This window comes from Leopardus geoffroyi, chromosome B1 (assembly GCF_018350155.1).
Source record: "Leopardus geoffroyi isolate Oge1 chromosome B1, O.geoffroyi_Oge1_pat1.0, whole genome shotgun sequence".
Taxonomy (NCBI): domain Eukaryota; kingdom Metazoa; phylum Chordata; class Mammalia; order Carnivora; family Felidae; genus Leopardus; species Leopardus geoffroyi.
Window position 1 is genome coordinate 187,266,459 of NC_059327.1, and position 27,808 is coordinate 187,294,266.

Consider the following 27,808-nt stretch of genomic DNA (forward strand, 5'->3'; position numbering starts at 1 on the left):
AATAAATGTCTTAGCTACTATTTCAACTAATAGAACAGATGCATTTCCAGAATTCATTTATAATGGTAAGATGAAAAGCAACACAAAATGAAGGTGACTAATGTGAGGGAGGAAAAAAAATTGGACTCAAAATTCTAGGAACTAAATTCAAACCCTGCTTTAGCAAAAAAAAATTATGCGTTGAGTTTCTGTGTGCCTGACTTCATGTTAAAGGTATGAAACTGACTACCATAGTCCCTTACCTGCAAAAACTCACAGTCTACCCAACAAATACATGAAAACAGATAACTCTGTTATAATTTATAAATGCTATCATGGAAATTTGAACTGTAAATGCGGTGCATTGTGGCAATACAGAGCACTGATCCAGGAGCTAGACACCCCAGGGTTTAAATTCTGGCTAGTGCATTTAACGCTTGTGTGACCTCGAGTGATTTGTGTAACCTCTCTTTGCCTCAGCTTCCCACTTAAAATGGAAATGCTAGGATTGCTTCCTGAGGTTACACCAAGGATTAAATGAATTGAAAATTGTAAAATACTGAAGACAATTCCTGGCACATAAAGAGAGTTATGTTATCACCATCCCCTTCACTACCATCATCATCATCATCTTCATCATCATCTGCCATTAAAATGGGAGGGGCTAATGTCCAGGAGAAACAGGAAAGACTTTATAAAGTAAATGGGACTTAAAGGGGATATTCCAGGTAGAAAAATGGGAAAATATATGCTAAACAGAATGATCTACACCTCCAAAGGTGATAAATCAAGGCAAGCCCTGCTGAATCGTGGGGTATGTGCATGGCAAGACTGAAGGCGTAAGATGAAACAAAATCGTGGAAGACCACACGGACCACGGTGTCTTTAATGTAGGTGAGTGACATCATAGTGCTTATGTTTCAGGATGATTACCCTAGTGGCTCCATCTAGAACCCTAAAATCTCAATGACTTCTAACAAAGGGATATTTCCTACCCGTATCACATGTTGGTTGTGGGTCAGCTGTACCTCTTTGTTCCATGTCCTTTTCATTCTGGCACTCGGGCCAAAGGAACATCCCTCATTTGGGACATTCCTATTCTCTTGACAGAAAGGGAGAGGATAGAATGACATGATGACTCTTAAAACTTCTATCCCTGAGGATAGAAGTGACCTGTCATTTCTGCTCATATTTTACTGGCCAAAAAAGCAAATCACGTGGCCAAGTCTGATGTCAGTGAGATGAGGAGTTATAATCCCTGCAAAGGGAAGAGTTTCACAAATCAGGTTGCAAAACCTAACCTCAGCTGGGTGGGGAGCTATGATTCTCAGGGAAAGGCAGGGGGAGACAAACAATGTTTGAAAAAATAATTATCACCCTAGTTCTGTGCCACATAACATATCTCTAGAAATAGTGCCTCCAAATAGCAACAATCACTTATTATACTCATGAATCTCAAGTAGTCAGACGGGGCTAGTTTGGAATATCCAAGTGGCTTATTCACTTGCCAGGAATCACATAGCTGGGAATGGTTACAAGGTTAGGCTCAGCTGGGCTTCTGTCCCTCTCTCGGCAACCTCAGAGCTTCGCCACGTGGTTTCTCTTATTGATGTCTCAGGGCTCCAAGAGGCTGAGGCAAAAGCTGCTGGTTTTATGAAGACCATGCGTCCATTACACTCCTTTGGTCAAAAGAGATAGCAGCTAGCCCAGATTCAAAGACAGGAAATTCACCCTACCTCTTGAGGGGAAGACAGCCAAAGCATCTGTGGCCAACCTCCAAATATGTAAAGGGTGGGAGGCAGATTGAGGAGCTATTTCTGACATAGCATGTCAACAGCATATGCTGACCACCTAAATGTGGAATGGGAATGAAAGAATGGAAGCATGGAAAAACATGATCAAAGAAGAAAGGGTCATTTCTGCAATGCTTACACGTAAGCACTGAAAGGATGCTTATCTTAAAAGTAGGGAGTTACTTTATCAGTCCTGAATTATCCAAGAAGTTCAAAGAAAGAAATTTTGATCAAGATGGTGATCACATCCAAGAGATTTATTTCAAGATGTTATTTGTGTATGAGGCTTGTAAAAGTGCTGAGAAAACACACAAAAAAGCATATGTTAAATCAAAACAAACTTTATTTTAGAAAGTCACTTTAAGTATGTGGTGCTATAATTAAGCCTTATTAATATGCTGTTTATTTAACAGATTAAAAATGCATAAGAAGCATGTCCAATTCATCTTAATTAGACAATATGCTTGTCACAATTATTTGCTTTATATTTTCATTTTTCATGAGCATTTTGAGGATATCCATTGATGCTATTAGAATCAACTTTCCCATTGGCTTGTAATTCTCTGATCTCAAGGTCTCAGCTCCCTTGAGGTACTACCCAGCATTTCTCACCTGACCCTCTGCCAGCGCCTGGTTGTTAGGGCTGATAGATCCAGGGCTAAGAACAACTGCAAGAAAATGACTGTATGCATTTCAATGTTCTCAACAGTGTCCTCTCTTTCCTTCTGTGATTCAGATTCAAAATATTCCCTCTCTCACAAATTGCACACGGCTATGGGTGTGAGATCACAAATGCTGGCTGACATAGATATCAAATTCTAGAGCTGTAAGAGATTCTCGAGATTATTCCTTCTAAATTGTTTCCAAACTCAAATTATTTACTCTCCATTTCCTCCACATTATATCAACCACTGACATGCTACTTTTTTCTATAAATTTATTTACATTTTTTACTTAGCATCTTTTAAGAGAAAAAAAATATACACTGCTATTAGAAATGGACTAGTTGAATTTTTCCATAAATTGAAGATGATAATATAAATGAACACAAGCAAGACAAAATAATATTGTTATATTCTAGTTAGATGTTTTTGCTTGCTTGAAGTTCAATGTCTGAGGTCTACTCACTTTGTTAGAAAAGTAAATTCCCAAATCTGATGTTGCCAGGATCAAATGAAAATTTTCTCTTTGAACATAAAGATGACAAGAAAGTAAAGGTAAGAAGGTATAAAGGTGTAAAGGTATAAACACCTTCTCCATGTCATCCAGTGGACAGCACCTTCGAGGCACCACAAATCATTTTGGGTTTTTTGGGGGCATGGGACCCTTATTTGGGAAACATTTGCTATTCCTTCTTCCATTCCTTACTCTCATTGAGTATACCCTGTGCTCAAATCTTGGTTTCTAATACCATTTCCAATGAAAGGAAACAGGGCTCCTTGGAGAAATGGTTGATTCTAAGATTGAAACAGGAAATATATAAAATGAGCTTAGAGCATCATAAATTTCCAGAAAGTATAGGAATTCTGGCAGAAAAAAAATCAAACCACAATGATGGGGATATGTCAAAGAGATCCAAGAGCTAATCAAAAGAGCTCTGAATTGTCAAAGCTGGAAAATATGAGTGATAAAATACAGTAGTATTGGATTATCACCCAAAGTATAAAATAAATATCCAGGAATCCACACTGATAACAATAAAGGATTGAACTAATGGGGAATAAGAGACAAATAATGTGGAAGAATTCCATATAACTTATGTAGATACTTTGCTTCAGGAAGGTAGACTATAACTCCCATTCCCTAAGTATGAGTTGAGCATGGTGACTTTCTTCAACAGTATAGAAAGGAAGAAAACTTTACAGTGAAGAAACCTGACAAACATTACCTCAGCAACAATGATCAGGGTCAATAACAACGTGATAAGTCAGGTTGATAGTATGTGGCATTGACGCAATGTGATGAAAATACCCACAACCCCAGTATAATCATGAGAAAAACATCAGACAAATCCCAAAAGAGCAACATCCTACAAAACACCTGACCAATACTACTCCAAACAGTCAAGGTCTTCAAGAACAAAAAAAAGTCTGAGTCATGACAATGAAATGTAATGTAGTATCCTGACAGGCACCTGGAACAATGACAACAAAAAGGACATTAAGTAAAAATGAAGGAAATTTTAATAAAGCTTAAATATTAGTTCATAATCATAGTGAATTATTAATCATTAATAATAAATAATTAATCATTAATTATAACAAATGTGCCATGCTAAAGGAAGATGTTAATAATAGGGAAAAGTGGGTATGGGGAATATGGAAACCATGGGATAAGGTTTACTTTAAAAAATACACATTTATTCATTCATTTAAAACATATTTTCCAAGTGTCTAATTGATGCCAAGATTCATGTTAGACACAGGAGACACAACATGGTAGTTACCTTCACAGAAATAGGCCCAAAAAAGTTAAATGGCTCCTTCAAAGTCACATTGCTGGAAAAGAAGAAGAGTTGGAAGAGCCTCCAGACCCATGATTTTGCCACTCAACTTTATCGGCCTACTTCTTTCCATATTCTGACACATTCAAGAAAATATTCCTTGTTGTGTTATTTATAGAGTGTAAGTAAACTTTTGAATCAATCAGCAAATATTTATTAAGAATGTGCCATGTTCTGGAGTGCCTGGGTGGCTCAGTTGGTTAAGTCACCCCCTTTGGCTCAGGGCATGATCTCATGGCTCAAGAGTTTGAGCCCTGCATCAGGCTCTGTGCTGACAGCTCAGAGCCTGGAGCCCGTTTTGGATTCTGTGTCTCCCTCTCTCTCTGCCCCTCCCCCACTCACATTCTATCTCTCTCCCCTTCAAAAATAAATAAACAGTTTTAAAAAATAAAAAATAAAGAATGTGCCCTGTTCCTAGGATTGAGCTACTTGGTCAGAAGTGAAAAAGGGAACCAGTGGTCTCTACCCCCTCACAACAAATAAGCTCTTTCTGGGACCATAGAACAAGTGTATACACATAAGATTTGAGGATGATTCTCAATTTGAGAGTTAGGAATCATAAAACAATCATGGTCAAACAAAATGAGAAGGTTTCTGTGGAAAAGGGACTTGAACTAGGTTGTTGTGGGTAGGGGATTCATCCAGAACAAGGATTGTTCATTAAGGTATTTAATGTGGTGATTAAGGGCATGATTTCAAAAGCTGGACTTCCAGGGTTCTAATCCCAGCTACTCTACTCACAAGAGGAGTGATTTTCAGCAAACTCCTGAAGCCCATCTACTGTCTTCATTTTTAAAATGGGGCAATAATGGTATATTTTTGATAGGATATTTTTGAAGATTCCATGACGTATCAGCCAGGGTTCCAAGAGAAATGGTAACCCATTCACCCTAGGGAAATTCAAGAAGAATTTATTTACAAAGGGCCTATCATCAAAGATATGAATATGGAGGAGCCACAAAGAACTTGGAAATCTTAGCTGCTGAGTTCTTATGTCCCTAAGCCTAACAGATAGAAGAGGGGAGTATTTGTTGGAACCCAAAAGGAGAATCATGGAGAGCCTCCCTTCTCACGAAGACCAGTGTCCTTTGATGAAGCCAGGGAATTAACACTCAGATCTGACACTCTTCTTTCCTTCTAATTTCTGCCAAGTCTTCCTAATGTCCTTATGCAGCCAGAAGTCAGAGGGCAGTCTTGATGATGTAGTCTATGCAGGTCAGTCTCCAGGTACAGAAAGCAGAATGATAGATCTGGAAGGGCCAGCATGAATTAATACACATAAATATTTAGAACATATCTAGCACACAGTAATGTCCAATAAATATTAACTATTATGGTTATTATTATTACCTCTATTTTGTCAGTATTTGCCAGTTTCCAACATTTGGTCAGTGCTTTTAAAAAGTTCAGGTGATCATAGATGGATGACAGATCTAAAAGCAGGGTAGAGGTTTCCATAGCATGTTAAAGTAATATGAGTCATAGTCATGGGTATACAATTGATCATAAATACGTAACAGACAATGACATAAGCTTAAATGAGTCGGAATTTGCACACTGGGGAATAGCAAGAAATAAAGTTGCTGGGTAACTCCTAAAGTCTTTAGGAAAAAAAAAGAAATCACATTATTAAAATATATACTGTTCCACACAGAAGGACAACTTAGGAAATCATAAGGGCCAATGAGGTTCAAGGGAAAGATTCAAGCTTTGAGACACAGAAATACGTTCATTCACCTCTATGTGCCTTTTAGCAAGTTTTTTACCCCCTCAGCCAGTGATGATTAATTTTCTGTGTCAACCTGACGGAGCCACAGAGTGCCCAGACATTTGGTCTAACATCATTCTGGGTGTGTCTATGTATTTGGATGAGATTAACATTTGAATGGGTAGACTGAGTAAAAGAGATTCCCTGTCCACCCACTCCAGTGTGGGTAGGACCCATCCAGTCAAGAAAGACCTGAATAGAACAAAAAATATGTAAGAAGGAACTGTTCGTATGTGACTGTCAAGCTGGGGCACTGGTCTTTTCGGACCTTTGGGCTCTGATTGAAACATTGGCTCTTCTTGGGTCTCAAGCCTGGTCGCTTTCAGACTGGAATTTACACTATCAGCTCTCCCAGCTCTCACACCTTCAGACTCAGACTGGAACTATACTGACTGCTCTCTCAATCTCCCCCATAATTGGGTAAGCCCATTCCTTATAATAAATATACATATATTATATACATATAGATTTCTACATGTATATATTTTATATACATTCCATTGGTTCTGTGTCTCTGGATAGCTCTGACTAATAATACAAAGCCCCAATGCACTAATTTATAAAAGAGAGATTATCAGTCAAATTGAGTGAGAAAAACTCTATGCAAAGTGGCCAGCACATAGTAGGCATTCAGTGAATGCGTTCGCTCTTCCTGCACAGTTGAGGGATTGCAATCACAGCAAGTAGAAATAAAACAGAGGACTATCTTTCTAATAGACATCCTTCCTGCCTCCAGTTTTTAATAGAGTCCATTAATATCTATCAAACATTCCTGGGAATGGAAATATAAAGCTATCCTTGCTGTATATGTGGCAGCCTAATGAGCCAGCTTCTCCCAGTGAAGCAATAATTTACTCAAAGGTCCCAAAGTGGCCAGCATGAGTTAAGACAGCTTTCCAAATTGACCAGTTCTTGCACAAAGAGATTGCATTATTATGCTACCCTTTCCATGTGATTTGTTCAACGAAGCTCTATGCAGGATAAACCAATGTAGATGTCTGCCCTCTAAGACCTTTCCCTGTGGGGATTTCAATGCCAAGTTCAATCCCCCTGAAATCATGCAGTCAGCTCTCCTAGTTCCAGGCCAATGGAATTTTCCTAAACCATGACTTTGTCAGACTAAGTCATGTATATCCATTCCTTGGGGAGGGGCCAGAAGAAGGATGACATTGGGCAATTTCTCAAGCTCCATTTCTCAGTAAAATGTCTCAAAATTTGTGCACATAGAGCTTTTTTTTATGTTGGCCAATCCATATCAGATGATGATATATGTCACTTCATAGTGATGGAAGGCCCGGCTGCAGAAGCCATTTTCTGGAGTCAAGGATTGCAGTCCCAATGCTAATTCAGCAAGAGCGATATTTATGACCTTAACAATGGGACCAGAAGGCTCCAGTCCCCCCTTGTGAGTCTAGACAGTGCCTGTGGAAAGACTGGACAGCATTTTATTCACCAGAATCTGATGTTTAAACACACTAGAAAGCACATACAGAGTCAAGATGACTAAGTAAAATTATTTCCAAAAAGATATAGTAGAAACAGCATTGCTTAGAAATCAGAAAACTGAATTCTCAGCCCTCTTCTAGTCTATCTAGCTCTGTTACCTTGGGTGAGTCACTTAATCTTTCATGGATGAAATCATGTGACCTGAAAAATGGGTTAATAACACCACACTAACTTTAAAGCCTAGAGAAAGTAAGAAGATTTCCTGAAGTTCCTTCCAGCTCTAAGATATCTAAAATCGTGCTTCTTATTCTGGGTAAAGGCATCATTGATCAGCATCAGATTATTAATACTTGATAAATTTCCTTTGCATGCTGCTTTCGATTTGACAAAGCAGCTTTATGTACTCTGCTTAATTCAATACACACAGCACTCCTCTTAAAGATTGGCAGAGCAAAATTATTCTCATTTGACAAATGAAAAAAACACTGATGCTCAGAAGGCTAAATGACTTACCTAATGTTGCATTTCCATGACAGTACCCAGCATACTGCTGCCTCAATTTCTCTGAGATTACTTCTCTTGGCTATTTCTCACATAACTTTCTTCACCCATCCAGGTGTCTCTGCTCAAATGCCACTTTCTGAGAGAAGGCTTCCCTTCTATCACCCAAATAAAACAGCATCACTCTATCCCTTCACCTCGCTCTATTCTTCTTCATAGAACTTAATATTCTGAGATAAAGTCATCATTTATGTGTTTCTTTATTTATTGCCCCTTTGCCTCCCCTAAAAATTAAGCTCTGTAAGAGCAGGAACTGTGTCAATTTTTGCTCATTCCCATGTTCCTAACACCTAGAATAGTGCCTGGTCGGTAGTAGGCACTCGATAAATAATTGCTAGTAAATGAATGAACAAATGAGGTAAAACAGAGAAACTTTGGTTTATATCTTTAGGGGAAAAAAATGGAGGTACCCTTGTCCCTTTGGTTCATTTCCTAGGATATCTTGATTGATTTTTATCTCTAACATACTTTTTATCTCTCTTTCTCAAGAAAAAATAGGCCTTATTTTAATATTTTTCCTTAAACCATGGGGAAATGTAATTATATCATTCTAGTTCAGGATTCAGAGGAGTGGTCCTTCAGGTAGAAAATAAAATTAAAAAAAAAAAGTCGGTGATTTCTAAACCTGGCTGTCTATGAAAATCTCCAGAGGACATTTTAAAAATTGAATTCCTAAGCTCTACTCTTGAAAAACTCTAATTCATTGGGTCTGTAGTAGAACCAGAATTTGTACATTTTCAGCCTTCTCAATTGATTCAAATGCACGGCCATGTTGGAGAACTAATGAGTTCTCTGAGAAAGATTCCTTCCTGCTCTGTGTATTTGTTACCTGGGACTTGAGCAAGCACCGCCATGGTTTAGTTATAGCCACAAGATCTGCTTTAGAAGAATAGGAGTTATGTTAGCCTCGGGCACAATTCCAAAATGAGTTAGCCATGGGGATTTCTGAGTAAGTGGATTGAGCATGGAGGTCAAGCAGGTATATTTTCCTTATCCTAAAGATATACCCTGAGGGAACAGAAGCCCAATCACTCTACTAGGTGTGAAATAAAGCTTTTGTTCCTGTAAGAAAGACTCCTAAATACAAAATAGTGCAACCCCAAATCTAGAAGCAAGAATTAAGGCAAAAACTTCGTTCAATACACTGGGCCAACATGATGGATGGTGTGAGGTGAATTGGACAACATTTATGCAGCCTTCTGTGAATATTTATTGAGCATCTACTAGGGTTTGGGAATGTACCAGAGAACAAGATATAGTCCCTGTCCTACAGAAACATGCACTGAAGTCCGAGAGAGAAATATACCAAATATAACAACAGACAGGAATGGGATTCCAGTGGGTAAGCATTTAAGGAATGTCTACCTCAGTAGTGGGATGAGAAAAAGTAATGACAAACTAAAACCTGAACAATGAGTAAAAGTTGACAAACAAGATGGAAAGAGGATGAAGAAGAGTGTTGCAGAAAGAAAAAAGAGCAAAGATGTTGGTCCAGATGTAAGATACAGGTTCAGCATTTAAGGAAGTGAAAGTCTAGAAAAAACAGAATGACAGAATTTAGAAGTCCGAAGTGGGTAAAATTTGGGAGACTGTATATGATATTTTTTTTAAATTTTTTTTTAACGTTTTTATTTATTTTTGAGACAGAGAGAGACAGAGCATGAACGGGGGAGGGGCAGAGAGAGAGGGAGACACAGAATCCGAAGCAGGCTCCAGGCTCTGAGCCATCAGCCCAGAGCCTGATGCGGGGCTCGAACTCACAGACTGTGAGATCGTGACCTGAGCCGAAGTCGGACACTTAACCGACTGAGCCACCCAGGCGCCCCTGTATATGATATTTTTAATGAGCTTTCAAAAGGGGAAATCCAACAATTTTTTTTAATCCATTCAATTTATCCTGTGCCTACATAGGTCATTTATTGTTCTAGGCATTGGGGATACAGTGGGAAATGAAGACATACCAGGTCTTGGAAACCTTAAAGTTAACATTTGAGTTATTGGGTTTGACAACAAACGAGTGAAAAAAAAAATGTAACCCTAGTTCACATGATGGTGATTTAGGCTAAATCTGGCAATGGGTATGGAGAAAATGAAGAACACATAAGTGACCATCCAGGGACATGGCCTGAAGAATGAGGATGGAATGGCATCCTTGTAGGGGTCGCCTGAAACTTGGTCGTTTCTGGATGAGTGTCTGAATAGTTAGCCCCACAATACGTGGGATACTGAACAGTTTGTATTCTGCTGAAATATTAGGAAAGAATTGTGTGAAGGAATTGAGACTGAGGCTGACCTCATTTATCTTTGTAGAATAAACAAATCCTATACATTTGGAATATTCTATAATTAAATTCAAATATTGATGTAAATATAAGACACCCAAATGCCCTCTCTAAACCCCAAAGACCACTGAACTAACCTTAAAATAACAGTGAAGTTGACAACAAAATAATGGGCTTAAAGTCAAGATTAAAGCTACATTTATCTTGTTTTATTTTATAATGGAGTGAACTTGTTTGTTATTCACTTGAAAATCAGATATTTGATAGCAGTACACCTTTTGAATTATTGCATTTAGATCTTAAAAATCTCTTCTCAACCTTGCATGTGAATGATTCATAGATGTAGAATGTAAGGGCTGGCTTATAGCAAATGGAGGAAAGTATCCATAATCCAGATGGACGTAGGCAAGAAGAATTAAATCATGGTAAGACAAACAGAAGAGACAAGATCTGAATGGGTTAAGAGAGGTTAATCAAAATGTGTTCTCACTCCAGAAAAGACGGGGAAGTGTAGAATAATTGATAGCCTCAGGAGAAATACAAAAGGTATGGGTAAAAGGAAAAAAAAAACAAAAACAAAAAACATGCATCCTGGAAATAGCATGTTAGGAAAAATACGGAAATCTGGATGCAATAGTTTTAAGAAAAGGCCTTTATAACAAAGGCAAAGTCATGTAACACAAGATTGTACTTTACTTTGGGTGTTTTAATTTTCTTCTCAATCACTCCAAGAGCGTTCTTGTCTCCCTTCCTCAAGTCTCTCTTTATCTGTTTCCTATACTCGAGCTACATTGGAATAACCTTGATCTTGTGCGTTGATTTCTAAATGTATTTTCAAAGTGGGTTCATCTTCGCCACTTAGAGAGAGGTTTATCTACATTTTGCTAGACAAGCTGTTTGATCAAGTCATTTAATATCACATATTTGAGATATAGGCTATATGACTTGTTGAGATCAAGCAGAGTTTTACAACGGAAAGGAATATGTAGTTGTTGACTGACCTCTACGAAAAAGCAATGTCCTATTTTCTTTGGGAGTTATATATGAGAGGGTGATTTTTACACCTATTGTTATGTTCTACTTCCGAGAGGACTCCAGCAGATTCCGTGCAATCCGCAAAAACAAACGCTTACACCACAGAATGACATATGCAAAATCTGCGTGTACATTTAAGCCATGATAGCTACAAACAGACTCAAGGCAAGTAATTTTTTAAAAAAAACAGCAGGTTGGGGCACCTGGGTGGCTCAGTCAGTTAAGCAACTGACTTTGGCTGAGTACATGATCTCATGGCTTGCAGGTTCAAGACCTGTGTTGGGCTTTATGCTGACAGCTCTGAGCCTGGAGCCTGCTTTGGATTCTGTGTCTCCCTCTCTTTCTGCCCCTCCCCGCCCCACACACACCGCTCACACTCTGTCTCTCTCTCAAAAATAAATAAACAAACGTTTTTTAAAAATTAAAAACAGCAGGTTAATTTTAGGTGTTTTTTGTAACTGAAATGGAAGCTATAGAAAACTTACATTTGCATGTACGTTTTAAAATTAAGTTATAGACTGGAGTTCTTTGTTCAAGGAAAAGCTCATCTTAAACTTAGACAAAGCAGCATGCTATAAAATGGGATATCAAATGACAAAATCAACCCCATCCTTGGTTTGTAATTTTAAAGAACCACCCCTAATTCATTGCAGAAAAAGAAGTAACCAAAGAGAAATACTAGTGTAATTAATGTATGGTAGATCCCTAATCTGACTTCTGAATCACATATCTACGTTGGTAGTGTTATTTGTGTACCACGACATGAAGCCATAATTCAAAGTACAGTGATGCTGAGTCCCTTAGAGAAGTTATTTAATAGGATATGGAAAGAAATAAAAACGCAAAAGCCAGGTTTCAAGGTAGAAACTTTGAGTCCAGCCTGCTTTCTTTGTTTCCTGATAAGAACTATCTAAGCTGTCTCTGTCCTCTCGAATCCCCTTCATTATGTACTCTGGAATGAAAACTTCCAGTTTCTGGATATAAGGATCTCAGGGCTTTCTATCCACTTAGTTACCTTGTCCCTTCTACAGTGAGAAGCCAATTCTAACACTGGGAAACCTGATCCAAGTGGTGTAACCACCTAAGAAAGTACCCTTGGTTACCTACCTTCTTAAAGAACCCTGTTTCAGCAAATCATTATCAGGAACAAAGTTAAGTGAAAAACTTAATATCTGTAATGCTGGACCACAGAATCAAAAATCCCTATTTCTGCAGGAGCTAAATTTTGAAAGATTCTATCAATAGACTTTAGAAATATGATATATAAAAGTAGAATAGCATGATTGCTACATTGCAGCGTCCTTCAGAATGCTGAGCCTTCATTATCCTAATAGCTTTCCTTCAGTATCCATGGAATGGAAAGTAATTAAAACCCTCTGAGACCGTCAGTATACAGATCCAATAATAATCATCTTTACTTCTTTGTTCAAGACATGTATAAAGAATAATTTTTTTAATGTCTTTATTTATTATGAGACAGAGAGAGACAGAGCATGAGCAGGGGAGGGGCAGAGAGAGAGGGAGACACAGAATCTGAAGCAGGCTCCAGGCTCTGAGGTGTCCCCAATGCAGGGCTCGAACCCACGGACTGTGAGATCATGACCTGAGCCAAAGTCGGACGCTCAACCGACTGAGCCACCCAGGCACCCCAAGAATAATTTTTAATGTTATAGAAAAATAAGACTATATATAACCAGCTTCCATCACACCAATAACAACACATTGTTGGACTAATGTTTCTAAAGGTATTTTATATTCCAAATTCTAATAACTGTTGACCCAACTGAAACCCTAACATCCCTAAGTTAGCACTAGACTAGATTTTGAGATTCTGAGATTTAAACCCCTTATTTTATATATGAAGAATCTGCTGAGTTATACAGCCAGTTAACTGCAAAGGTGAGAATAGAAATCAAGACAACTGATTTCTAAACCAGGGCTTTTCCTAATTCATCCTCCTGCCTTTCTGTGCACCTTGTCCTTGTAAAATGACTTGGACACTAATTGGGAAAACCATGCTTATTTGCAAAGGATCACCTGATGGCCATTGATCACGGAGGAAGGGATCACTGAGAGAAAGGAAGAGATACCTTAATATCCTACAAAGGAAACCCAGTTATTAAATAAGATAGTCCACATAGAGACAATTAGAACATGACCTAGCAGACAAAGTCATGTAATCCCATACATGATCACTATGACCTCTTCCTCCCTTCCTCCTCCTCCTTCTTTGCCATCACCATCACCATCACCCTCACCATCTATGTCTCTCTCCTTTACTTCATAACAACCTAAGGACAAGAAGCATGGGCCAGTGGGGGTGTCAACAGCACCAAATATGGAAGTCTCCATTCATACGTTGGACCCTTAGTAGACTTTCCTTGATTTCTTTGGCCGATATAAACACAAATCCACGAATCAATGTCACATTGCTAACATCTTCACAGAATCGTTATCCAGTGTTGCTGTTGAAATAAATGTCTGCAGAGTCAAAGATTTTTCCAGGAGAAAATGAAATGTACAGTTTTCCTGAAGCAAGCCCTTCACCTGGAGCAAGAATCAGGAAGAACTAACCAGACTCCAGATGAGATGAGCCTGACTCAAATACTCTCTTTTCATCCTCATCTGCTTTGTGTGAAAAGGAAACTTAATTATGATATTTCAATATTGAAATAAAATTAGTTTGGATTTTATTCCTCACTCTTGAGAGGAAATTACGCTCCATTTTTAACTGTGCAAGACAACTGCCAATTCATCTGCAGAGTGTTATTTTTATGAACATTTAAGTAACTGTATACAGGGCCTGCTCAGGGCTTCTCTTCTTGTGGGCAACTTGGCATCCAAACTCTTGCTTCCAGAAGCTTGTGTGGATACCTCACATGCCACAATCACTATGCGTATTGGTTAAATCTCTTTAGCAACAATAGTATAGCCAATTAAAATGACATATTTTACTCATACCTCATATTTGTGCCTAGTTATAATGGACCAAAATAAAAGGCTTAGAAAACTTTGTCCAATTTAACCTAAATAGATTAGGTGCAATTTCATAACATCCCTAGAATACATATAGTGTATTAATGCATTGTTTAATATATTAGTAAAGTTTAAAAATGATGTAATGAATTAAATATTAAGGACCACATAGCCAATGTAGTTTCACTGCTCTTTAAATGCCTCTGGCAAGGATTTAATTTAGATTTAATAAAAGAGTTATTATATTATTTATTTGATTATAAATATGCTAATGTAAATGCTATGCTATAAATACTTCTCCTAATTAAATACTAGCTGAGTTATGGAGGTTTATTTAGGTGCAACTAGCAGTTTATTAAGATCTATGAGTCAAAACTCAATAACCATATTCTCAATAATCCATTGATATTTAATAGATAATAACCACATTATACTCAAGGTAGTGCCTTTAGTTGTATTTTTTTTTATTGAATTTTAGTTAAAAATAATTATTAGTAGCATATTTACCAAGCCTTGATTGTTTAAGAGATATTCATCTTAATAAAAAAAGTTGTTATGCCCCAATAGATATTCATAATAATCAGTTGATATTTAATTAACATATAATAACTCCCTCATTAAACTTAAATTAAATCCTTATTAGAAATAGTCCATTTTAAAGTGCAACTGAAAATATCACTACGGAAAATTACATACCTTACCTTGCAATGCTTTCAGAAGCAAAGTGAGAGATGTTCCTAACCACCTAAGATGGAATTTCCTAGGACACCGAAGGATGTTTAGGACATGCTTTAAGTCCGTGTATACAGACCACAGGATAAGAGAAGTATTAAAGTAAGCAACAGTTCTTAATGTGCCCATATTTGAATGTTTTGTTTTGGGTTTTTTTAGCAATCACTAAATTCTAATGAACTAGAAACTAAATGAAACACCAAAGGACTCTATGTTCTTAAAATAAACCAGTTAAGGGGAAAGGAGAGCTATACCAGATATTTGTCATTTCTCTCTCCAGACCCTCTCTGTACCCTCCCCCACGCAGCTCTGTGACCAAGAGGGCTGACCCCTGGTCCTCTAGATTCCAGGTGAGTTTGGCCAATGGGAAGCACCATCTGGAGACTGGAGTAGAAGAGTAGAGAGAGATTGTAGTCTTTATCCTTCCATCTCTTCTCGCTGAGCTGGGTTTGCTGGTGGGTCTTCACATAATGCCACAGATTCTGTTTGGCAGTCCTTCCTATAGTTGTAGTTCTCAGTGGACTCTGTCAACCCTGCCTTCTCTTTGCCCTTTTGGATTCGGAGAAGGTAATGGTTTCCCATGCTTGCCAGCCTCAGGGCATTTCTCCCCTCAGCCCTGCCGATATCTTTACAAATACTCTATTAATAAAATTGTCTTCAGCTACTCCTTTTGACTGTGCCATCTATTTCCATCTATTTCAGGATTTGGAAGAATATACAACTTAAATAAAATAAATAACAACGAAAATAGCACCAATGAACCTTTACAAACCACTTCCACACGCCTCATTTCGTCACATTGTAACTAGTTTTATTTTTTGACAGGCGAAAAAACCGAGACTTGGGTTTTCTACACACAGGCACTCAGTTATGAATGGAAAAGCCAGAAATCAAGCTTAGGTCTTCCAAACCCCATTTTCTAAATATCTTCAATTATATCCCAATAACTAGAAGGACTAAATCCTACATAATTTTAATCAAAATTCTGCTTGAGTAGTAATTTACAAGCTATAGAAGCCATAGAACCCTTTCTTCAAACAAATCCAGAGTTTGAATAACTAAAACAGATAGAAGTAGAGCAGCTTTTGGTTGAGGCTGTCTTTCACAATCCCATTCAGATCATGAGGCAATGACTCCATATTCTGCACATGTCCCACACCTGCTGGATTAGAGCACTCTATCTCCCTGACCACAGTGATTGGCTAACTGATAAGTACATGATCCAAAGTCCTCCAGAAATGTGCTGCTTTCTTCTGGGATGTCAAGCTGAAAAGATAATGAAAGCTTCAGATCTTCCAGTTGTTACCTTGCCTGCCATACAGAGAAAACCATCTTGAGAACAAAGTCAAATATAGAGGAAGCCTAAACCAAAAGAAGGGGATCAAAGAGTTCTCATAGCAAGCACCCTTTGAAGCTATGGATCCAACTAAGACCAAAGACAATCCCATACTTTGGGATTCTCAGGTGTAGGAGTCAATCAGTTCCCTTTCTGCTCAAGTTGGTTTGAGTTGGATTTCTGTCACTTACAACCAATGAAACAGAACTCCACCAAAGTGGAGTTTTGTATTGATTCGTGTATTATCCAGAAGGTATGGTTTTCCTTGACTTGGAGCATTGGTTGAAGACTCAATAGTTTATTCCTAGATTATTCCTAATGGTAGTCAATTGATCCTTGTAAAGAATTCATTCAATACAAAATTTTCCAAAATATATGCTACTTTTTGTTTTGTGTAGAGAAAGAGTACTAAAACCTCCAACACTGTAGTTGCATCCTTTGCAAAATTCATTCTCCTATTGTGAACTTCAATTCCTTACTGGTACATTAATATTACCAATCTTGCCTTTTTCACGGGGTTATTGTGAGACTCCAATTGGGCTAAAAAATTTTTTATAATGTAGAAAATTTCTATATTGTATAAAATATAAAACAAGCTGTCAGCAGTTTACCAAATGTCAATTTTAATTACTTTAAAGAGCATTTTTATATATAAAGGTGTACCAGATTATATATTTGGCACAGTATATTCAAAACAAGGTAAAGTATTTAAAAATAGGAGTCACTCTTTGTTTCTTTTAGTCTGAACCCTGTAATTAATGTTCTTAAAGCACTTTACACAACATTAAATGATTAGACTTCTTAACAGCTCTCTGACATGGCAGTGTTATAAAGGGGAACCCTTCGCTGCTATAATGTAGACCTGTATTTATTTTCTAGACTTAAAAAATTCACTTAGGGAAACTCTGGGCATTAAAAATCAATTTAAAATACAATTAAACTATTAGCGTATCCAAAAGAGACCAATAGAAACATTAGGCTATGTCTATTCTTGGGCCAAATGAGTGGGGAGTGCAGGCAAACATCCAGGCACTTAGGACATAATGGCCTCCAACATCAACTACAGGAGCAGAAAAAGGATGGGAGGACTTGAGTTTTCCAAATTGACTCTTTTTAATGAAATCTGTGTACATATTACTCTACCTCCACGTGCCTAGATAAATTCAACTTCTGTTTTTGTTTTTGTGGGGTTTCATGAAAGCCAAAGCCTCAGCTGATACATCATAGGTAATAACCACTTTATACTCAAGGCATTGCCTATAGATATCTTATTCCTACTGACTTGTTAAAACTAATTACTGGTATCTTGATTTACTTATAACCAAAATGTATTTCTTTCTTGCATCTCATTCACCAAAATTGTATAAACAGAATCACTATCCAATCGGGGTTCCCTTCTGCTCAATCTGGATCACATATTTGTCCTGGACATAGATTAGCCCTAATTTAAGCTGCCACATCCCATTCAACTGTCCTGGCTTATAGGGAAAAGAATTATTAGTGTTTTCTGGCTTTTGATGACTTAAAAAGCCCTTTTCTAGTGACAAAAAATAAAATTGGCATGTGCTTCTGATTGTATACTATACATGTAAAGGACCATAACTAAACTATATTATTCTACCCATATCAACCATTAAGGAAGGGCAGAAGGAGAGTAAGACTTAAGACACTTGGAAATAATGATGCGAGATCAACACTTCCTTTAGACTGCTAGTGACAGAGCTTCACATCCTTCTCTAGTTCCATGGTACCTTTAATATGGACATGGTCCACTTGCGTAAACAGACTCAGCCCATTTTATGTCTACATGGCAAATAGCAAATATTATCAGGTCTTTTACTGGGCCCAGATCTCATATCTGTAGTCATATAAAATCAATAAGTTTCTTGAACAAAAAATTCTATTACTCACCCCACAAGAGAGTATAGAGTAATGATCAGGTATGTGTGCTTTGGTTTCAGGTGGCTTAGGTTCAAATCTTGCCTTCACCTCTCTCTTACCATGTATTTAACTTCTTTGTGTTCCATTTTCTCGTATGTGGAGGTAATAATAGGGCCTGGTTCATGGTAAAGTACTTAGATGTGTGCTTCAAATATCCTACATGAATACCAAATATTAGCAGCTGTTAAGCACTGCTTAGTGTGCTAACTCTGCTTAAAACCTACCCTGATCCCTGTCCAGTTAGCTCCTGTCCAGCTTTTAGATTCCTTTTGACCACATACACCTCAGTCTGGATTCTGCCTTCATCACCCTGTGTTTTTCTTTTTCAGAAATATTATTACTGCTTGTTATTATAAATTTATGAGTTTTTATTAGTTTAATATCTGTATCTCCCATTAGACTCTAATTTCCATAAAGAAAAGACTATATTTTGGGGCGCCTGGGTGGCGCAGTCGGTTAAGCGTCCGACTTCAGCCAGGTCACGATCTCGCGGTCCGTGAGTTCGAGCCCCGCGTCAGGCTCTGGGCTGATGGCTCAGAGCCTGGAGCCTGTTCCCGATTCTGTGCTTCCCTCTCTCTCTGACCCTCCCCCGTTCATGCTCTGTCTCTCTCTGTCCCAAAAATAAATAAACTTTGAAAAAAAAATTTAAAAAAAAAAAAAAAAAAGAAAAGACTATATTTTGCTCACAATCTTATTCATAATCGGATACATAGTAGGTCGTCAATAAACATTTGTTAAATGAATAAAGGGATGATTATAATAAAGGTCTTAAGTATCTTTCTTCTTTGCTTCTACATTTTTTCACTAAAGAAAACAATTTTGTCTGGCTTCTAATATTCAACCTATTCCTATAATACCACTGTCTTGACTAAAATATCAAATTATTTTTCATGATAGAGTTCAGCACGATTGTCTCTAAAGTCAGCATTTTGTAAGACTTACGATATGACTCAAACAGAATGTAAGTAACAGATTTGCTAATAGTGTTCCCAAACTGTTTCTAATTTAGTATCTTTTTTTTTTTTTTTACTCCAGCAACATAATGGAATTAAAAGTTTCCTTTATATTGCCACAAATCAATCAATAAGCATTTGTTTTATTCCCACTATGGCTTAAGCACTATGGCAAGGTGTCCTATTTATAACAGGCATTGTACCTGTTTTAATTGCTTTCTGTAGCACATAACCATGTAAGGACTCAATGACAAATAAATATATCTTGATGTCAATTAAGTACATTGGTGGCCACAAACCAGGGCCAATTAAAAAGTTCTGGAGTCAGAATTCCAAGGGGTTTATTGCCAAAAGGAAATGAAACTACTTAGGAGCTCCACATGGACTGGATGATAGAAATTACAAATGCAGTGGGAATATTGGAGATGTCCACATCTGAGCGGAGTCATCACCATCTCCATGGAAACCATCCCCCGCCCCCTTCTGGGGAGAAAACAGCAGCTGTTCAACAGCACACAACCAAGAAAAATGCAAATCAGTCGGAAGTGAAAAACTCAGGATCCATTTTATATTGTTAAGAGGATGAGATTTGGGGTAAAGGAATGAGACTAACAAAGTCATTATTTAGCAAATAAGGTTCTGTTAGTTTTCTGTGCGTGCTGAAGCGTGCTGGGGAGGTAGAGGTTCAAGGTGGACAGGAAATCATGTCAAACTTCATTACATTGCCATGTTGGAATAATACGTTGCAGGGATTTTGCAAAGTGAAATTGCAAGGGCAAAAGTACAGCTTTTAAGGAAGGAAGCAGAAGAAATATATTTAGGGGTTATTTTTGAAGCAAAAAGAAAGTTAAAGCATGCCACTGGGTACTACATAGAAAGAAATTTGGAAAAAGAAGGGAAATAAAAGAGATCGTGTTCTATAGGCATAATCTATCAACGTGATTATTTTATATGTTTCTTTCATATGAACGTTTATGTGTTTCTCATGGATTCATGTTTGGCTACAAAGATTTCATGATGCTCAATAACGAATAAGAAGCCTTACATGAAAGCCTTGGGTAAAAACATGCAGCCAAATCAGGCAATTTAGACCATGTCAAGAAGGATGACAAGCTGGATGGTTGTGGTCTGTTTGCATGAAGAACTCAGGATGGTAATGACAAGAAAAACATGAGCACTCATAAGCACTCACTCATAACATGAGCAGACACTGGGAAAGGCCTCCTGTCCCATCAAATTTTATCTCTTAAAACTTTGGAGCTGAGATTCCTTTAGTCAGCACCATGCACAAGGAGAAGTGTAATGCAAGAGACAGTTTCTAATGCCCATTCCATTCATGCCCTCAAAGCCCCCCCATACCCCTTTATCCTTATAAAGAATCCCCCATTAGTTAAGGTAGTTCAACTCGATTTCCATTACTGGCAGCCCAAGGGACAGATTTTAACAGCTCTGCAACACATTATTCAATGCGTGAGGGTAAAGGTCATCTTTAACCCACTCTGGGTTATAAACACCTACCCAATATTGTAACATTTGGGAAGAGAGGTAGGTTTTATGGGAGAAAAATTCAAAATTTTATGCTTGCATGAGAACAAGTACAGTAATATAGGTTGGGAAGTATCTATTGGATTAATAGAGCTTGCAGAGATATATGTGCTGAAAAATACCAACTTATTCCCTTTAATTCGCTCTCTATTAAGGCAGAAATAACGTTAGCTGTTCTTAGGATTTCACCCAGGGTATGCTGAGGTCCTCGGATCCACTGCAGTGACAAGCATTGGGTGGTTCACTGCAATCCTCAGCCGCTGGCCCACTGCAGTTATGAATGTGATGCGTATTGGCTCTGCTCATGTCCAGGTCTGTCCAGGTTTGACACTGAGATGCTCTCCTGCCACTTTTGAGGCTCAAGCATTTGGAAAGACAAGGAGCCTGGGCCTAAGATGTCAACTGAGTACCTGTACCTGTAGGCCACATTCTCAGGGAAATGCCAAGGTACCACTCTGGGACCCACATACCTCTGCCCTCCCCACAGCCTCAGCAAGTTATTTCCTGGAATGAGGTCTGCACTCTTTCTCTCTCTCCTGCTTCTGAGGAAGCACTCCGTCTTATTCCATTTTAGCCCATCCCTGTTTGGGAGAGTTTTGTTTGTTTGGTTTTTAGTGCACTTAGTCTTTTAGAAGCAAAAGCCGGGAAGTCTTCTACTTTTTCTGATCTGCCACCTTCTTCTTGCTGGGCTTCATAGCACAAGCCTTGAATGTGGAGAAAGAAAAGGAAGAAATAATGGGAGAAAATAGTTAATGTATCACATTATTTCCAGCCTGCTATCCTGTAGGCTTTCTCTGACTTTTCCTTGAAAATGAACTCAAATTTTTGTAGGATATAAAATAAAAGGTTTAAGTTTTATATTAAAATTCCTGAAAGGGCTCAGGGCAAGACTTCTTTGTGACCTAATGCAAATAATGGGGAAGACTTCATGATGGCAAGTGGTTTTCAGGCAGTTGCATCCGAGGATCAGTTTCTGAACTCCTCAAAGAGCAAGAGGGACACTAGGTATCTCTAAAGGAAACTTCTGTATTTTGAATTCCATTGACCAACTGACTTTGTGAAAGAAAGGGAACACTGTTCTAGTAGAAAATACCTGAGCCTCAAGAAACCCTAAATCGCATATTCAGGTACAATAAAGCTTTAAGAGTACATATTTAAAAGAAAATGCTGATTTCTTCATAAAATATTAATACCATCACTCAAATTAAGTCACTAGATAGAAATGCAAAGTACCCTAAGTTATTGTTATGTTTAGCCTGATAGCTTTAAGCTCTGAAAGAAAAATCGCAATCTTCTCTCAGTGAAAAGCAGGTATGTGATTGCCAAGTTCCTCCACTCTTTTCCAACCCATGCTCCAGTTTCTTAGCAGCAGGGTCGTGAATGAAAAGCAGAAGAGAGGCATGAACAGAAACAAAGGGTCCTGGGCACTAAACTTCAAATTCGCAAACAGGAAGCAAATTCCTGGAAGCACATCCCAGTCTTGCTGATCTTTCAAACCACTGATTCCAGCCACATATCACCTCCTGGGCCTCCTCTCATTATTTCGTATCAAATTATCATTTTCTGTGGGTTGAGAAGTGATTTAAGATAAAAGTGGTTTGGGACTCATATATTATTAAATACTGAATTATAAAGATGCTAATATAATCTTTGATAACATTCATACTATATAAAGACAAATTCTTACTTTTCCCATTTAACAAGTGATGCATGCTGTTTCATTTACTTTAAATTAATTATGTAATAAAAAGCATGAATTGTCAACAAATAAATTCAAAAATTATACATATTGTTTTCTGTTTGGGGAACTAATGGGTATTAAAATGTGGATTAAAATTTAACTATGTCTCATACCATCAAAATATAAGACAAAAAAACTTTTGGTGACTTATCATTTGAAGTCCTTGAAAACTGCATTTTAAAGAAACAACTGGCTTATTTTTTAATTTGTTTATGCTTTTTTTCTACATGATGGAATATAAATGTTCCACATTGGTTTTTTTCCCAGCAGTTTTCAAACAGCAGTCTCAGGATGTAAACACTCTTCATTCCAATAAATCAAAAGCCAAATTGGATTAAATTCTCACTATATCTTTAAGTATCAGGTAGGCCATAAAAGAATATTTGAATTAATGTAAAGGTATGCCATGTTTCTGGAAAGAAGAACATAATATTGTAAAGGTATTTACTTCCTCATATATTAAACTAGGATTTCTGATAAATAACTATCAAAATCCCAACAAGATTTTTTCATAGAACTTGATAAGGTGATTCAATTTCTAGAAGAGAAAATATGAAAGAGGTGCTAGAAAAAAATTAAAAGGTAGAATAACGATGAGGTCTTGTTTTACCAGATAATATGATACATTATACACCTATAGGAATTAGAACAGTATGATACTGGTGTGGGGACAGAGGAGTAGACCAAGGAAAACTGACAGGTCATGTGGAAACAGACCCATGTACATTTCTGAATGCGCTATGCATTAAAGTTAATATATTACACAATATATGGGCACAGTGTAAATAGTTAAATAATATATAATTAACTAGGCAATTTAAAAAAAATGAATAAATTATAACTTACTTATAAAAATAAATATGAGGAATAAAAACCTAAAACATTTTTTAAAGGAAAAGAATTAGTAAAGTAAAAACATAAGAGAATTATGACTTTGGGATAGCAAAATTGTAAGATGAAAAATCACATACCAGAAAAAAAAGAGGTAAATTTTAATTAGTTAAATTAATTAATTAAACTTTTTGTGTGATTGAAGATGAGCATAAGTAGAATCAAATTAAAACATACACAAAAATATTAGCAACATATATAACAAAGGACTTATATTAATAAAATAGAATAAGCCTTTAAAATAAATAAAGCCAAATAATAGAAAATAAGCAAAGCATTCTTTAATTCTTTTAAATGTTTATTTATTTATCTTGAGTGAAAGAGAGAGAGAGGAAGCTCACCAGCACTTGCACCAGTGGGAGAGGGGCACAGAGAGTGCGGGAGAGAGAGAATCCCAAGCAGGTTCGAACCCATGAACCAAGAAATCATGACCTGAGCTGAAATCAAGAGTTGGATACTCAACTGAGTGAGCCACCCAGGTACCCCTGTTTATTTTTTTAAGTAGGTTCCACACCCAACATGGGGCTTAAACTCATAACCCTGAGATCAAGAGTCACATGCTGTACTGACTGAGCCAGCCAGGTATCCCAAAGCATTTGAATAAAAAATTCATAAAACAGGAAATATGATTTAGAAAACAGAGAAAATTGGCTAACCCTAGAATAACCAGCAAAAATTGGAACAATAAAGATATATTTTTATCCAATTAACGAAAATTTTAATAAAAAAAACAATTTAAAAAATTGTTAATTTCCCATGTTGGTTAGAGTGTTGAGAACATTCTCAATATTGAGATATATGGAATTTCGGGAGGGAAATTTAACAATATCTTATTTTGCAAATGTGTAAAATGCATTCTCTTTTGATAAGCAATTCATTTTAAGAAGCTGTTATACAGAACTATTTGTATATTTGAAATGCTAAGACAAATTTTTGTTAAAAATTATAAAACCTATTATACACATATACGAGTGTGTGTGTGTGTGTGTGTGTGTGTGTGTGTACAGTTAGATTCTTGAATCCCACCTACCCTAAGGGGAGGGGCAGAGAGAGAGGGAGAGAGAGAATCCACGCTGTCAGCACAGAGCCTGACTCAGGGCTCGATCTCACGAACTGTGAAATCATGACCTAAGCCAAAACCAGGATTCTGGCATTTAATTGACTGAGCCACCCAGACACCTCAGAAGCCTCAACCTTTTTAGGAAAGAAAGAAAATAACCAAAAAAAATTATTATGAAGTATTCTCAAAGCTAGATGTGGATTTGTATTTCCTTATTCAGTAAATACAAAATATGTAGCTACTCTTTCGAAGATATTGAAGAAGAGTTTTTACGTGAAAAAGAGTTCTTTTTACTGATAACAACAACAAAAACCAAAACCAAAAAACGAAAAAGAGAATCATTAATACAGATCTGTTTTCTAACTAGCAATTCCCCCACCCTAGGTTTCAAGAAATTATTCCATTATATTCTCACCATTAAAATGATCCCACTGTGTTAGTTTTGCTTATTCCAGAAAGAGACATTGGTGAGATTGAGGTGGAAGCCATTTATTTGAGAGGCGGTCTTATGAAACACTAGCAGAGGACAAACATATGCCTCAGAGGTATGCAAGGCAGCTGAGGGTAGTCTCCCCTGATCTGCAGTTTTGCTTACGTGGTTTCAGTTACACGTGGTCAACCATGGCCCAGAAGCAGGCGCTCCTCCTTCTGAGGTATAGTCAGAAGGTCAATAGCAGCCTAATGCTACCTCTCAGTGCCCGTGTCATTCACTTCTCTTCATCTCTTCACGTGGGCGTATTGTCATCCTCACATCAACACAAGAAGGGTGAGTACAGTATAAGATAATTTGAGAGAGAGAGAGATTACATTCATATAACTTTTATTACAATACATTATAATTGTTCTATTTTATTATTAGTTATTATTAATCTCAGGCTGTGCCTATTTATAAATTAAACTTGATCATAGGTATGTATGTATAAAAATATATATGGTATATATTAAGGTTCAGTACTATTCACAGTTCCAGGCATCCACTAGGAGTCTTGTTGGAACGTATTCTCCATGGATAAGTTGATTATACATCAACTCCCATCAGCCATAGAATGAGAGGGGTTTCTTGGAGTGCTGATTCTCCAAAACTCTAACCACATACACAGAGCAGTCTATAGGTCATAAGAAGCACTTAGAAAAGATTTGCACACACTTACAGTTGGACATTGAAACGCTGTGATGGTGTTAGGTGTCCATTTTGCTAGATTAGAGTATCCAGTATTTTCACCAAGCACTAATTTAGATGCTATGAAGGTAATTTGTTCATGTGGCTAAAGTCTACAATCAGCTGACTTTAAGAGATTACTCTCGAAAATGTAGTTGGGCCTCATCCAACCAGTTGAAGGCCTTAAGCTGAAGCCAAAACTAAGGCTCCCCAGAGAAGAAATTTTGCCTCAAGACTGAAGTGTTAAATCCTACCTGAGTTTCCAACCTGCCAGCCTGCCCTGTGGATTTTACATGCCTCACAACTGCATGAGGCAATTTCTTCAAATCAATCAACTTCTGTCTCTCTCCTATCTAGATCTAGAACTACAGATACATAGATATATATATAGATATATCTTGAAAATATATATATTATATACTATACCACATATTATCTGTGAATATAATATATAATTATTTTGATGATATAAAGTATATAATACATTGTATATATTCATAATATATAAATATATAAATATGAATATATATGTATACACATATACATATGTACATATAATATATAATTATTTTGGTAACATAAAGTATATAATAAATTGTATATATTCATAATATATAAATATACATATATGTATACATATATACATATATATATTCTCTAGAGAACTGTAACTAATGCAAATGGTAAGGGCCAGGAAGATATAGGTAGGGCATTAAAAGCACCTGCAACAAATGATATTTATACCCATTTCTCTTTTTTTACATTAAAACACACACAAAAACCAGCATTAAGTCCCATCCCACCTCATTATGAAAACTAAAGATTCAAAGAACTTCTTTGTGTGTTCCACGTGACCAGACAGGACTTGAATGGAAGTCAGATGAATACATCTTGTCTCCAAAACAGCACTCAGCTAAACCCTGATAGCCTGATAGCCAGCACGAAAAGCCGGCCAGCTTTGAACGTTCAATTATCTATATTGATACATTTTGAATTTATTCCCCAAATTACAATTGTTTAAACACAGGGTTCATAAAGAACAGCAAATTAATCAGCATAAATTAAATACAAATTAATCAGCATAAAATTAAAATTAAAAATTTATCATAAGATAATCTGCCCAGATTCACTATATTCTATATGTATATTGTTAAGTTTAACACACAATGTGCAAATACATTCTTGGTTTTTAAATCCAACAATATAAAAGTATATTGGTTAAAAAGCAAATGTGGTATTTTACACTTCTTTCCCCTCTCACCCTTCCTCTGCAATTCAGATAAACATTGATCATTTGGAGTTTTACTTCCAGACTTTACACACACACACACACACACACGCACGCACACACACAAGATCTAGCCCATTGATGAACTAGACTTTGGAAGATACCAAAGGCTTGAAAGACCTGAGGGACTTATAACTCATCTCTTTTTTGTCTGTGTTCTGTCAGCCTCTGATTTATTATATTTCTTATTCTGGATGCTTTAATACAGTATGCACAGTGTAAAAAACTTTCATTAAATGAATTCAATAAGCTCTACTTACTAACTCCAAAAATAGCACTCTACGTATGAAAACAATTACATATTTTTTATTTAATAGCTCCTGGTTTCATGTAGAAAACTCACATTTGGCTCCCAATTGTGCTGCCCAGGCCTCTAATAGAAGAAAGTGATGGTGAGCACGCTTGAGCCAAAGACATGAACATGATGAACATTTCAGCCAACAAGATCCTCAGCCCAAGGCACATGAGAAAACCCTTGGCTGAAAGTGACTGAAACTGAGAGCAGAGGGTAAGGAAGCAAGGGAGCCTAACTGAATAGTAGAGTTGGTGTCCCCACAGGAAGGGGACAGCTGCTATGGACAGAAAGTTTATTTTCCCTCAAAATGCATATGCTAATCCCCAATGCAAAGATATTTGGAAATTAGGAGGGATTAGGTCATGAGGGTACAGCCCTAATGAATGAGATTAGTGCCCTTCCAGTAAAAGACAAAGGAGAACTCACTCTCCATCTCTCCCTCTCCACTGTGTAGGATACATATATTGTTGAGAAGGTGTCCCTCCAGAAATTAAGAACTGAACTTATTGGTTGATCTTGGACTT

General features: G+C 37.1%; 1 long non-coding RNA gene across 1 annotated transcript; it reads right to left on the bottom strand.

Annotated features, from left to right (window-relative positions):
* Window positions 1–4,613: 4,613 nt before the first annotated feature.
* Window positions 4,614–25,365, bottom strand: LOC123596118. Its single transcript, XR_006711544.1, has 3 exons — window positions 25,138–25,365; window positions 21,321–21,554; window positions 4,614–5,525 (listed from the first exon to the last, which is right to left on the bottom strand). It is a non-coding gene; the product is annotated as an uncharacterized LOC123596118 (long non-coding RNA).
* Between the last annotated feature and the right edge of the window lie 2,443 nt (window positions 25,366–27,808).